Here is a 12,171-nt window from a genome sequence, read left to right as displayed (position 1 = left end):
CCCATCAAGCAGTGCTCCCATGCTTCTCTGATCCCAGAATTCACTGCAGTCTCTTCTTCAGGCTTTCTGTTCTCAATCTCTCATGTAAATGAATGGTCATCTGGTTCCATCTCAGATGCAAATGAGACCTAGGGCGCTTGTTTCACTCTTGTCACCCTTATCTGGAGGGTCTTAGGTGTATCTCTCACTGCATCTTAATCAGTTTTGTTTATGTAGGGGGGGGTGAGTCCTTTGTGAGTCATACAGTCTGTGTTCTGTGTTCTGTGTTCAGGGTTGCCCAAGAACACAGAGCTGAGACATAACAGAGGAGGTATCAAGTGGGTTTCCCCAGGAGTCTGTCCTGGATCCAGTGCCCAAGAACACAGAGCTGAGACATAACAGAGGAGGTATCAAGTGGGTTTCCCCAGGAGTCTGTCCTGGATCCAGTGTTGTTTAATACCTTTATTAATGATTTGGACAATGGGATTGAAGGAATACTTAGTAATTTATGGATGAAGGAAGTTGGGTGGAGCTGTAGAGACTCTGAATAGTAGGGCTAAGATCCAGAGTGATCTGGACAGCCTGGAGAAATGGTCTGCTATCAGTCATCCCTACATGTTTCAGCAAGAACATGTGCAGAGTCCTGCACTTGGGGTGGAATAATAATTTCATGCACAAATACAGATTGGGAATAATTGGCTAGGCTGCAGTATTGCAAAGGAGGTCCTGGGGGTTTCAGTAAACCAGAAATTAAGCCAACAGCATACTGGGTTGTATTAAGAGGTGTCACTGACAAATCCAAGGAAGTGATTCTTCTGCTGTATTCAGCACTGATGAGACTCACCTGGAATACTGTGTTCAGTTTTGGCCCTCATATTTGAAGAAGGATGGAAAGAGTTTAGTAGAGACCAGCAAAATTATGAGGGCATTGGAAGGCAAAACTTACGGGCTAGCGACAGACATTACACATAAACCGGTTTCAGTGATCAGAAACTGGTTTAAACCTGTAACAGAACAGATGTTCAGTGCACAAAAAACAGTTTGAAAATGTCCGAAACCATTTTGAGGTAAGCCTGGTTGAATGGAGTATCAGACTTAACTGACTGAACACAAACCAGTTTATGCAATGTCTGTCCCAGACCCCTTCCTGATTTAAGTTAAACCAGACTCCCCCAACATCCCAGCATGCTCTCTGGGCTGTGCTCTCTGCTTCAGCTAAGCAGGGCTGGCCCCAGCTCTCTGCTCCCCAACTGGAGCAGGGACAGGCAGGGGCAGGGGTCTGGCCAGACGCTGGCCCCTGAAGGGAGCAGGGAAGAAGTTTATTCATTCCCTCCCTCCCCTGTCCCACCATCATGGACCTGCGCTTCTCCATGCTGCTGTTCCAGCAGTGCGGGGTTGGCCAGCCCCAGCAGTAGCCTTGGCTGAACTGGCCAGAGAGGGGTTTAATTCCCCGCTTCCTGTCCCACCAGCAGGGACCCCAAGCTGGGTCTGCTGGGCACTCCTCACTTGCTGCTGCCCTGGCCCGATGCCAGCCAGCATTGCCCCTGAGGCAGAGTGGGGAGGAAGGTCAGTTTTTCCCCCTTCTATCCCCACTGCCCCTGGGAGGCTGCAGCTGGATCTGCCTACCCCAAACTCTACCACTGCCATTTACTCCCTGCTTGGGGCAAGTGGTGGAATAAGCCCCATCCTGCCCCCTCTGCTGGATGCTGGAGGGAGGGGGAATAACCCCACTCCCTGCCCCCTGCCCCCTGCCTAAGGGGCCTTGCTGGCTGGTGTCTGGCCACACCCTCACCCTAGCGCTGCAGCAGTGAGGGGATAGGGCTCTTGATGGGGACAGCAGCCCCTGTCCTGGTTTCCTGGACTATGAGCCCCTTCCTGCAGGGCCGCGCTGTGGAGTGGGGAAAGCTGCTGTGGACTGTGGCAGCAGCAGTGCTGGGGGAGCGGGCCTCTGCCCCACTCTGAGCTCCATTGCTGCTGCGTGCAGTCCACCACAGCTCTGCCCATCCCGCAGCACAGCCCCCTTCACAGTGTACTCCCCCACAGCACAGTTTCCCTGTAGCAGAGGGCATGCTCTAGCACCCCCTGGCGCCTGGCTTGAGCAGCTGCAGGCATGTGCCTGCATTTCCTCAGTCCAGAGGGAATAGCTGTAGACTTGCAAACCATTTCAACCTAGGCAGGTTAGACTAACCTGCAATGATTAAATCAATTCAGGCTCCAGCTTTTTGAATGTCTGTCTGTATGTGAAGAGATCAAGAGCATTTACCAGGAACAGACCCCTTAGCTGTAGCAGTGTGGCCACACTGCAACTGGACCTCCCGATCCACCCCCGCACTGCTTTATCATCTCGCCAGGTGAGGTGGATTGGCCTAATTAAGTGACCGGGGCTATTTCTGGTCCCAGGAGACAGGACAGAGGGAGGAGAGTAGAAGGAGAAGACGGGGCAGGTAGATAGGGTGAATACCCATCTGCTGCCCAGAATGGAAGTCCCCAGGAACAGGGCAAGAGACCTGCAGGGTCTTGAGAGCTCAGAGGAGTTCACACCTACAGAAAAGAGACATTTCCACATTAATTGGTCACCATGGACAGTCAATTAAGTCGGCACAGCATCATTTACTGTAAGTGACAGAAAACCCCCCCAACAAAACACTTGTTCACAGTTCTGGTGAGCAAGCACTTGTTGACTGAAGGCAAGAGAAGAGAGAGTCGGCGTCTGAGTTTGCTGCAGCCGGGAATGAAGCACTGCATGGACAGCAAGTTTTTTTTTTCTTTTCTTTTCTTTTTCTTTGCAAAGAAGTTTTGTTGTATACCTGGTCTGGCACTGGGGCAAGTGTCAGTCAACACAGGGTCGGGGAGTAATCACCCCTCCCCCCATTAATTAAGTCATCAAAGTCATGGCAGGCAACCCAATTATGCTGACTGGCACTGTCCCTGGGGGGGAAGGCCAGTGAATGTCAACAGGATGCAAAGGCCCACGTCCATACCTGGTGATATCCCAACACTTTAGCCATGAGGAAAGGCTGAAAGAAATAGGGTCATTTAGTCTACAGAAGAGAAGACTGAGATGGGATTTGATAACAGTCCTCAAATACCTGAAGGCAATGGAGATGGGCTTTCCTCTGTGGCCACTGGGGACAGGACTATGAGCAATGGTCTAAAGCTCCAGCAAGAGATATTTAGGTTGGAGCTTACAATGAATTTTCTGACTATGAGGGTGGTCAAGCATTGGAATAGACTACCTAAAGAAAAAATTGAATCTCCATCGTTGGAATTTTTCAAGAGCAGGTTACAGACACTTGCCTGGGATAATTTAGTCATGGATGCTGCTTCCTTGAACAAGGGGTCGAGTTAGATAACCTTGTTAGGCCTATTCCACCTTATTTTCTTGTGATCCTATATTATGCTTTATACTTGTTTGTGTCTCTTCATTTGTGAAATGTTTCCACCACATGTAAATTAGAAGGGCATCAACATTCAAATAGAATGCACAGGCCTGTCATACAGTACATTTTCATAGTGTTTTTTTTTCTTTGATGTGGCACTATGTGTATGCTTCTAATTATACATATTCTATACATATATATGAACAGAATATGCATTTATAGAATATATCTATGAAATACATATTTGTTCTCTCTATATATAGATATAGAAATATCTATATCTATATAGATATTCATTAAATTCAAACTGTGAAGCATTGTAATACATAATCCTTGTAAATTATTCAAAATTATAATCATAAATTTTAATTTGATTCCGGGCAACATACTAATCTAAGGAGATGGTAAGTAACATTTGCAATACATGCTGATATATAAATAGTGGCATTAATGTCATGGAACATCTTTATCAGTGTTTCATGGTATTGTGCCCTCTCCATCTCTTTGAGTTGTAAGCAGCATTACTGGCATTCATAATTCTTTTCCCTAACTCTTAGAGCCTGACAATAAAAGAGCTTTGCTATTACTTACAAATATAAGAGCATTGCTCAGGCATGCAGGGATGAAGTTGGAAGGCTAAAGCACAATTGGAGTTGCAGCTAGCAAGGAATGTGAAAGGTAATAAGAAGGGTTTCTACAAATATGTTGGTAGCAAGAGGAGGAGCAGGAAAAGTAAGAGTTCCTTACTGAATGGGGGAAGCAACCCTGTGACAGATGATGAGGAAATGGCTGAAGTGCTCAATGTCTTTTTTGCCTCTGTCTTCTTAAGCAAGACCATCTCCCAGACTACTGCACCATGCAGCACAGTTTTGGGGAGGAGGTGAGCAGTCCTTAGTGGTAAAAGAATAGGTTAGGGACTACTGGATGTGTACAAGTCCATGGGGCCAGATTGGATGCACCTGAGGGTGCTGATGGAGTTGGCTGATGTGATTGCAGAGCTGTTGGCCATCATCTTTGAAAATTCATGGCGATCAAGAGAGATCCTAGATGATTGGAAAAGGGTAAACATAGTGCCCATATTTCAGAAAGGGAAAATGGAGGATCTAGGGAACTACAGACCAGTTAGCCTCACCTCAGTCCCTGGAAAAATCATGTACCAGATCCTCAAGAAATGCATTTTTAAGCACTTGAAGGAGAAAAGGGTGATTAGGAACAGTCAGCATGGATCTACCAAGGGCAAGTCATGCCTGATGAACCTGATTGCCTTCTATGACAAGACACCTGGATCTGTGGATGTGGGCAGACTGGTGGATGTGGCATACCTTGATTTTAGAAAGTCTTTTGATATGGTCTCCCACAAAATTCTTGCAGGCAAGCAAAAGAAGTATGGGCTGGATGAATGGACTGTTAGATGAATAGAATGCTGGCTGGAGCATCGGGCATAGAAAGTAATAATCAATGGCTCAATGTCTAATTGGCAGCTGGTATCAAGTGGAGCCCCCCAGGGTCAGTTCTGGGGCCAGTTTTATTAAATGTCTTCATCAGTGACCTGGAAGATGGCATAGAATGCACCCTCAGCAAGTTTGCAGATGACACCAAGCTGGGGGGAGTAGTAAATATGCTGGAGAGTAGGTCTAGGATTCAGAGTGATTTAAACAAATTAAAGGATTGGGCCAAAAGGAATCTCATGAGCTTCAACAAGGACAAGTGCAAAGTCCTGCACTTGGAACAGAACAATCCCATGTACCAGTACAGGCTGGGGGCTGACTGGCTGGGTAGCAGCTCTGCAGAAGAGGACTTGAGGATTACAGTGGACAATAAGCTGAATATGAGTCAGCAGTGTGCTGTAGTTGCCAAGAAGGCTAGTGGCATACTGGGCTCCATTGTTAGGTGTGTTGCCAGTAGGTCAAGGGAAGTAATTATTCCCCTCTGTTCAGCACTGTTGAGTCCACATCTGGAGTACTGTGTTCGGTTTTGGGCCCCCCACTACAAAAAAAGATGTGGATGACTTGGAGCGAGTCCAGCCGAGGGTGACAAAAATGGTGAGATGGCAGGGGGACATGACTTATGGGGAAAGACTGAGGGAACTGAGCTTATTTAGTCTAGAGAAAAGGAGACTGAGATGGGACTTAATAACAGCCTTCAATTTCCTGAAGCTGGGTTCGAAAGAGGATCGAGTTAGGCTGTTCTCAGTGGTGGGCAGATGACAAAACAAGGAGCAATGGTCTCAAGTTGTAGCAAGGGAAGTTTAGGTTAGATATTAGGAAGATCTCTCTCTTTTATGAGGGTAATAAAACATTGGAACAGGTTACCCAGAGAGGTGGTGGAAGCTCCATCCTTGGAGGTTTTCAAAACCTGGCTAGACAAAGCTTTGGCTGGGATGATCTGGTGGGGGCTGGTCATGCTTTGAGCACAGGATTGGACTAGATGACCTAGATGACCTCCTGTGGTCCCTTCCAGCCCTAACTTTATATGATTTGATGATTCTCCTTTGTTTCCCATTTACTTTACTTTTGAGAAACACAGGAATTGCATATAAAAATTTGAAGAACCCTAGGTTTGCTAGTTATAAATGTCCCTCGGATTTTTTGTTTTTTACCCCCTCCAAGAGTTAAATGTGTACAAACCTAACTATGAGTGTGTAACCCTGGGTGCAATGCTATCCATGCCTGCACCTGAATAGTGGGATCCTGGGGTACCCGGTAGCCGATGGCCCTGCTAAGCTCCCTGGGTAGCTGCTGTAGGGTCCCCAAGCGGAGAGCCTCCCCTAAAAATTAAATCTTGTAGACCGTTATAAAACTATTCACAGAATTTAATTATTTACATGTTAATATATAATGAATACAATAGAATCAGTAAGTTACACAAACATAACTTCATGGTGGTGGCTTCAGGGTAAATACTTCTCTGATACAGCTCACACCAGGGGAATATATACAAATCACCCATAATAAATAAGAAACCAAATAAATAAATACATTGATACACCAACTAATAAACTATCTAGAACTTAATTACATACTCAGCCTATAACTCGTATGCTTGTATGAGAATGCTGTATGCACCACCCCAGCTGGGTCTCTCAGAGAGCAGAGCTGTGTCTGTGCCCCTGCATAGGATCTGTGGGCATCCCTTGCACAAGCTCCAGGGGTCTCTGTGCAGCAGGCGGTGGCTCCTCCCCTGCAGCCCCTGAAAGAGAGCCGACTCCTGCCCAGGCCCCCGTCCCCTGGCACAGCAGGGAGCTGCGTCTGGGCTGCAGGCCGTAGCAGTTCCCCTGCCCAACATTGTCTCACAGCACCTGGCAAACACAGCCCCACCCTGGGCCCTGCTTGCCTTTGGGCTTCTGGTAGCTGGAGCAGTCCCTGCCCCTCCAGCCCAGGGCTCCCTCCGGCACCCTGAGCCTGCCCCTCCCCGGTGCCTTCTCACTTACAGGGAAACACCAGGGCAGTCTCCAGTCTCTTCCCCTGGTCCCGCATCCTCCTCCCCTCCTGTGCTCACCCAGCCAACACAGGGCTTGTAGCAGGGTCTCCTCACAAGCAGCTCCTGTCTTGGGCCTGCCCTGGCAGGGCTCCAAGGGGATGAGGGAGAGAGGATACACTGTTTCTGTTTGGTGCAACCTCTCCTGCTGCCTCTGCAGGGCTCTTCCAGGGCTCTCTTAGACACAGCCATGGTGAGGTCCTTTCCCTGGCCTCCCACCTATCTCCCTTCCCTTTTGTTCTCTCTCCTGGGAAAAACTGCTCCCCCCTTTTAAACAAGCCACCTCAGCCAATCCTGGGCCAGGGCTCTTCCTGGACTTTTGCTAACTTTCCTCATTCAAACCCCTGCTGGGGTTAAATCACTCCTCCCACTACAAAGAGGGGTACTTCCAGGGCAGCTTCACTTGTCTTCAGGGCAGATGGTGTCCCTACTGGGACAAAGTCTGTCTCTTCACACTGTCCTTCTGCAGGACAGCCCTTCCTCTCCCTTCAGGTAAGTACAATTTTAATGCTGCTACGTCTTCAAGGTTTGCAAAGTTATTTCATAAATTCGGTGTCATTTTAATTACAACTTTGTCTACACTAGGTGGACTATTAATTATTTAAAGAAAGAGCTCCATCGTGTAATGTTATGGCAAGGTAGGATAAAATAAAAATAGTATTTCTAGGAACTGTACTTCAGTTTGCTTGTAAATTATGAATGTAAAATGCAGCCTAACTTCATAAAAAATAGAGCAACTTATTTTTGTGAATTGTTGTAAAGTAATTACAGAAGATTGCATTGCAAACATATAAGTTTTAATGAATGTGGAAAAAGGAAAAACACAGAAAACATGGGGGAAAAGGTTTGGCACTTTATATTTTGGCTATCTTCTAAAGTAATCACATCTTTGATTAGTGGAGACAGGTTAAAGGCAGTATATATCTGACTAGAAATATGTAACAAGATGTGTTTTAATTGCTAATGCACTTGTATTAACAGAGCAATCTATGAGAATTGTGCTATCAATAATTACTGAGACATGGTTAGGAAATAGAGCACACTGCTTGATGTTACAAGCCAAATAGAGGTCCAGCAATTGTCTGCTGTATCAAATTGTAAAGTATAATAACTTCTGAAGGTTGAGGTTTATGAGAGCAGTTCATTATGTGTTCCAAACAATGCTCTATTTTGCTATTGTCTTTCCATTGTGCGGGTAGGAAGCACTGCGGCTGAAATTGGGCTCAAGGGAACCAGTGTCTACCAGTTGTTTAACCTTGTGACATTCCACTAAAAAGTATCAGGTTCTTTTGAAATACATAATACATGAACTTCTCTGATTGTTTAGCATTGATCAGCACTTGAATAAATTGAGTTGCTATCATATTAACATAAACAGGAATGCTTTAGTGATTTTTTCCCTGTAGTAGATCAAGTGGTTCAGGGATTTCTGCTTCTTTAAAACAGAAAGTCAATTTAGAAGACTGCATAGTAACAAAGCTCTCTATGAAGACAGCAAAATGCTGTGAAGTAGCATCCTTTTGACTGTATGCACATTACATTTTAACTTCCAGATGAGGCTGCCAGTATGGATTTGTTCTCAGACTTCCTGTCTTCTATGTTGTCAGATCCGCTGTCTTTGCATTTTTCTCTCTCTACGTAATTATCCTGGTAGGTAGGTTTTTGTAGTAACATAATGCCCCATGTGTCAACAGGCAAGCCAACATAAAATTGGCCTGACAAAGTAAAGTATTAAAGGCATTTGTCTTACTCTGAAAAATAGGAATTTAAGCACCTTTTAAAGTATTTTCTAAATATACTTGTGCGTGTTTTAACATGCACACAAATATTCAGTAAGTCCTTTCAAGAAACAGCAGAATAACAGGATTTTCTTTTTTCTTTTTCACCTTGGCAGTGTTGTTTTTAGAGTTTTCATGACCATCCAGAAACTTTAGGTGGGCCAATTGTCCCCAGAACAGCATAGCATAATACATGTGCTTGTAATTTAAAATAGACCAATTGGGCCAGGCCATGTGTCTGGTTTTGTCATAGCATAGCTGGGGAACTCTACTGTAATCATTGTCAGAGTTTACATTAATTATGAATACAGGCTTCCTGTGCCCACCCTACCCCCACCAGCACTTGGCAGATGGGCTCTCCGAACTGGATCCCTGCCCCTGGGTGTCCCTAGGCCAGCACGGATCTCTTGCTGTGAATTCCTCCCTGAACTCCTGGCTCCTTCCCTCCCTCCCTCATTTGGCTTTGGGCTGTGGAGCTGCCCTTCAATGACAACCCAAAAACATCAGTGGCTCCTGGACAGCACAGCCCTGATGAGGCAGAGACACCCTCTGCTGCTCAGCAAGCCCCCACTGCTGCCTTTGGCTATGAAGGTGCAGATAAGAAACTAGGATACCAGGGCATTGGATCTGCTCCATAGGGCAGCTGCAGCCAGATCCAAACCCTACTCACAAGCAGCCCCTTCCCCTTTTTCTCCCTTTTCTCTTTCCCCAGAGTCAGAACATGAAGCCAGAACTTTCTGTTGCTTGTGTGACTAGCCTACTTCCAGCTGCCTTCCCTTCAGGAGTCTCAGGGGTTTGAGCCATGGTTAAGGGAAGTCTTATGTCGTTTGGAGTCTGGATTTGTACAGGGTGGTTTGGATATGGCTCAACCTGCTGTTGGATTGATGACCCTCAGGTAGAGGCTTGGATCGATGACCTCTGGAGGTCCTTTCCAACCCTGTTTATCTGTGATTCCTGTGGTTGCTCCCCTTGGCAAGCCAATCAGGGGTGGCCTGCCCATTCAGCTATGCTTGGGAGTCTCCGGCATCCAGGCAAGCCAGCAGAGCATGCTGGGAAATTTACAAAAGTGCCCCTAAGCTGCTGGCTTCTGCTAGTGCAGGCAGCCTGCGTGCACCCCACCATTGAAGGGCAAACGTGTGTTCTTTTCTCTCCTGAATGTACCTAGGGATCTTAGAGCGAAGCATGAAACTTAGATAGCTTCTGCCTCGGGCTTTTTGAATGTCTGTATCTAACCTATGTCAGGGCTGGGCAAAGAATCAGCGGACTGCAACTAACCATTGTTTAAAACTATAAGCACCTGTGCACTTACTTGATTATCAAAACTTGATGAGATCATTTCTTAGAATTAAAATGCTTTATTGTCATTATCCCCAGATACCTCAGCTGTGGATAGCAAAGCTTTACTGATCTAGCCAAATGGAATCATGTTATGTCACAGGGCAATTTCCTGGGAAATGCAAGTGTGAAGACCGTTCCTGATAATAGAGATCCCTCCATGACTACAACCAGTGTTACTGAGCTACTATAATATATTAATTCACAGTGTAAATAAAGAATATATGTAATGCATTAGGATCTCAAACAAGCACTCTCTACTCAAAAGAGGCATTGAAGTCAGTGGAACTCTTTCTGGGAATGAGGATTCTCATGTGACCTCTGTAGGTTAAAACTAATGGGCATAGACCTACCAAAGCACTTAAGCACATGCACCTTTAATGAGGATACTTGTGTGCTTAAAGTTGTGCACAGATTATGTGCCTTGCTGGATCAGAGCCTTAGGTACCATATCTGAATTCTCCATCCTGCCATATAGAACTCTCTTAATTTTCAAATTATGGCATATCAATCATATATATTCTTTTCCTCCCCTAGGATATGATCCCTGACTTGCTGTCCCGAACATCCAGATGTTCTTCTATCTCTTTACTAGGCCATTTGCCAATTGGGTATTGTAACTTTCCCGCGCTCAGTTTCTATTAGCCAACAGTTAGTAAGTCAGCAGAAAGAGTTCTTTGATAACACCAGCACCACTATTTCTAGCTTGCCAGCATAATGTATTTTAATATCGTGTACTTCAGAATTCTGTAAAACTTTTATTGCTCCTCTGAATATGCTCAGAGTATATTGTGACACATGATAATAGCACCAATTTCAGTAATTCAATCATTCTGACTCGTGATGAGAGGTTAAATTGCTTTCAACTCAGCTGCTTGTATAGTTTGTTTTCAAGTCTGTTGAAAGACTTCAGCTCTGTAACTATATGTTTGCTGTTTTTCCTTACTCCCATTTATTTTATTTTTTTTTTGGAAAGACACTAAGTCAAAGCAGTTTCATTGTAGCAGATGTCTGTTGTTCTGTACTGATTGGTTGTCCCTTTTACTTTAAAAAACCCTCTGAGGTACATTAAAGTATCTATGTGAAAACATTGATCTCTTGCTAATAATATACGTGGAATAACAAGATCTAGCTTTACAAAATTGCTGAAGTGATCTTTTACAGACTATTTTTGTACCAAAATGCTATTTTGGTCCAGTTTTTCTTTTTTCTAGAAGGAAAAAAAAATCATTTTCTGTCCCCTTCTAGGAGTAATCAGTTTGCAGTGTATCACTTGGATTAGCAACACAGTGTATTGCCAGCAATTCATAATGTATTTAATGTGAAGTCTGTGTTTCTAACTGAAACGTTCATACCGTGCTACTAAGACATTTATTTGGATTTTGTAAACTCCATGCCAAAAGGACATTGTTGCAGTAGTAGCAGCAGCAGCAGAAAGAATAATGTGATAGGAAATTCAGAATAAAGATTTTTGCAGCAAAGTAAATTTTGGACACATGATAAATACATTATACTTTCTTTAAGTGTCATTTCACAGGATTCTTGTATACTAATCAAGAACGCAAATTCTTTATCAGAATGAAGTTCATTTTTTTCCTTCTTACTCTATAGACTTAGTAACCTCTCTTTCACCAATCAGTTTCTACAGGCACATATTTACTTCAAAGCTCAAAGCCCTTGGCAATGAGAAATGATTGATTTCTTTATGTTTGAATAAATTCTATGGATGAATGAAGATGTGTCACAGAGTGAAAAGAACCCTTACAAACATGGTGTTGCACAATATGTCAATAGTCTTCTCATCTCAGCAAGGAAAATTATTAGCCTCATTAATATAGTAGGAATCTTTAGTGCAACTGACAAGCCTGAAATCTTTATGAGACATTTCCTAGGAAGGTCTGAGAAATATTTGTAAGCATTGATTGAGTATTATACTTAAAGAACTTGGCTGAAATTCATTTGTTCTTTTTGTCAAAAGGTAAGTCTGAGAACCATTAGGTTGCCCATCCTGTAAGACTTTCCATCGAGAATAACTTCAGAAGCGTTTTTATGCAAGATTATAATTGCCTAAACACCTTGGAAAAGCATTGACATCATCCATATCAGAGCATCAAAATCAGAGTTGTCTTACTTCTTGCCACCTAAGGAAGGCTTTTCCCCCTTAAATACATTACCTTTTTCAAATGAAGGTATCATCTGTCGCCATGTTAGAGTGGGCCTAT

The 12,171-nt window shown here is 44.3% G+C and overlaps 1 protein-coding gene and 1 long non-coding RNA gene across 3 annotated transcripts in view; both read left to right on the top strand.

Annotated features, from left to right (window-relative positions):
- Positions 1–12,171, top strand: part of LOC102380336 (protocadherin-11 X-linked-like) — a 611,220-nt gene that overhangs the window by 439,175 nt on the left and 159,874 nt on the right. The window lies entirely within an intron of this gene.
- On the top strand, positions 7,225–10,906 carry LOC102381485. The gene is made up of 3 exons (XR_324357.2): positions 7,225–7,328; positions 8,390–8,486; positions 9,989–10,906. It is a non-coding gene; the product is annotated as an uncharacterized LOC102381485 (long non-coding RNA).

The sequence above is a fragment of the Alligator sinensis genome, unplaced genomic scaffold (genome assembly GCF_000455745.1).
Source record: "Alligator sinensis unplaced genomic scaffold, ASM45574v1 scaffold1075_1, whole genome shotgun sequence".
Taxonomy (NCBI): domain Eukaryota; kingdom Metazoa; phylum Chordata; order Crocodylia; family Alligatoridae; genus Alligator; species Alligator sinensis.
The sequence above is the reverse complement of the archived record's forward strand: the minus strand, read 5'-3'. Positions and strand labels throughout refer to the sequence as shown.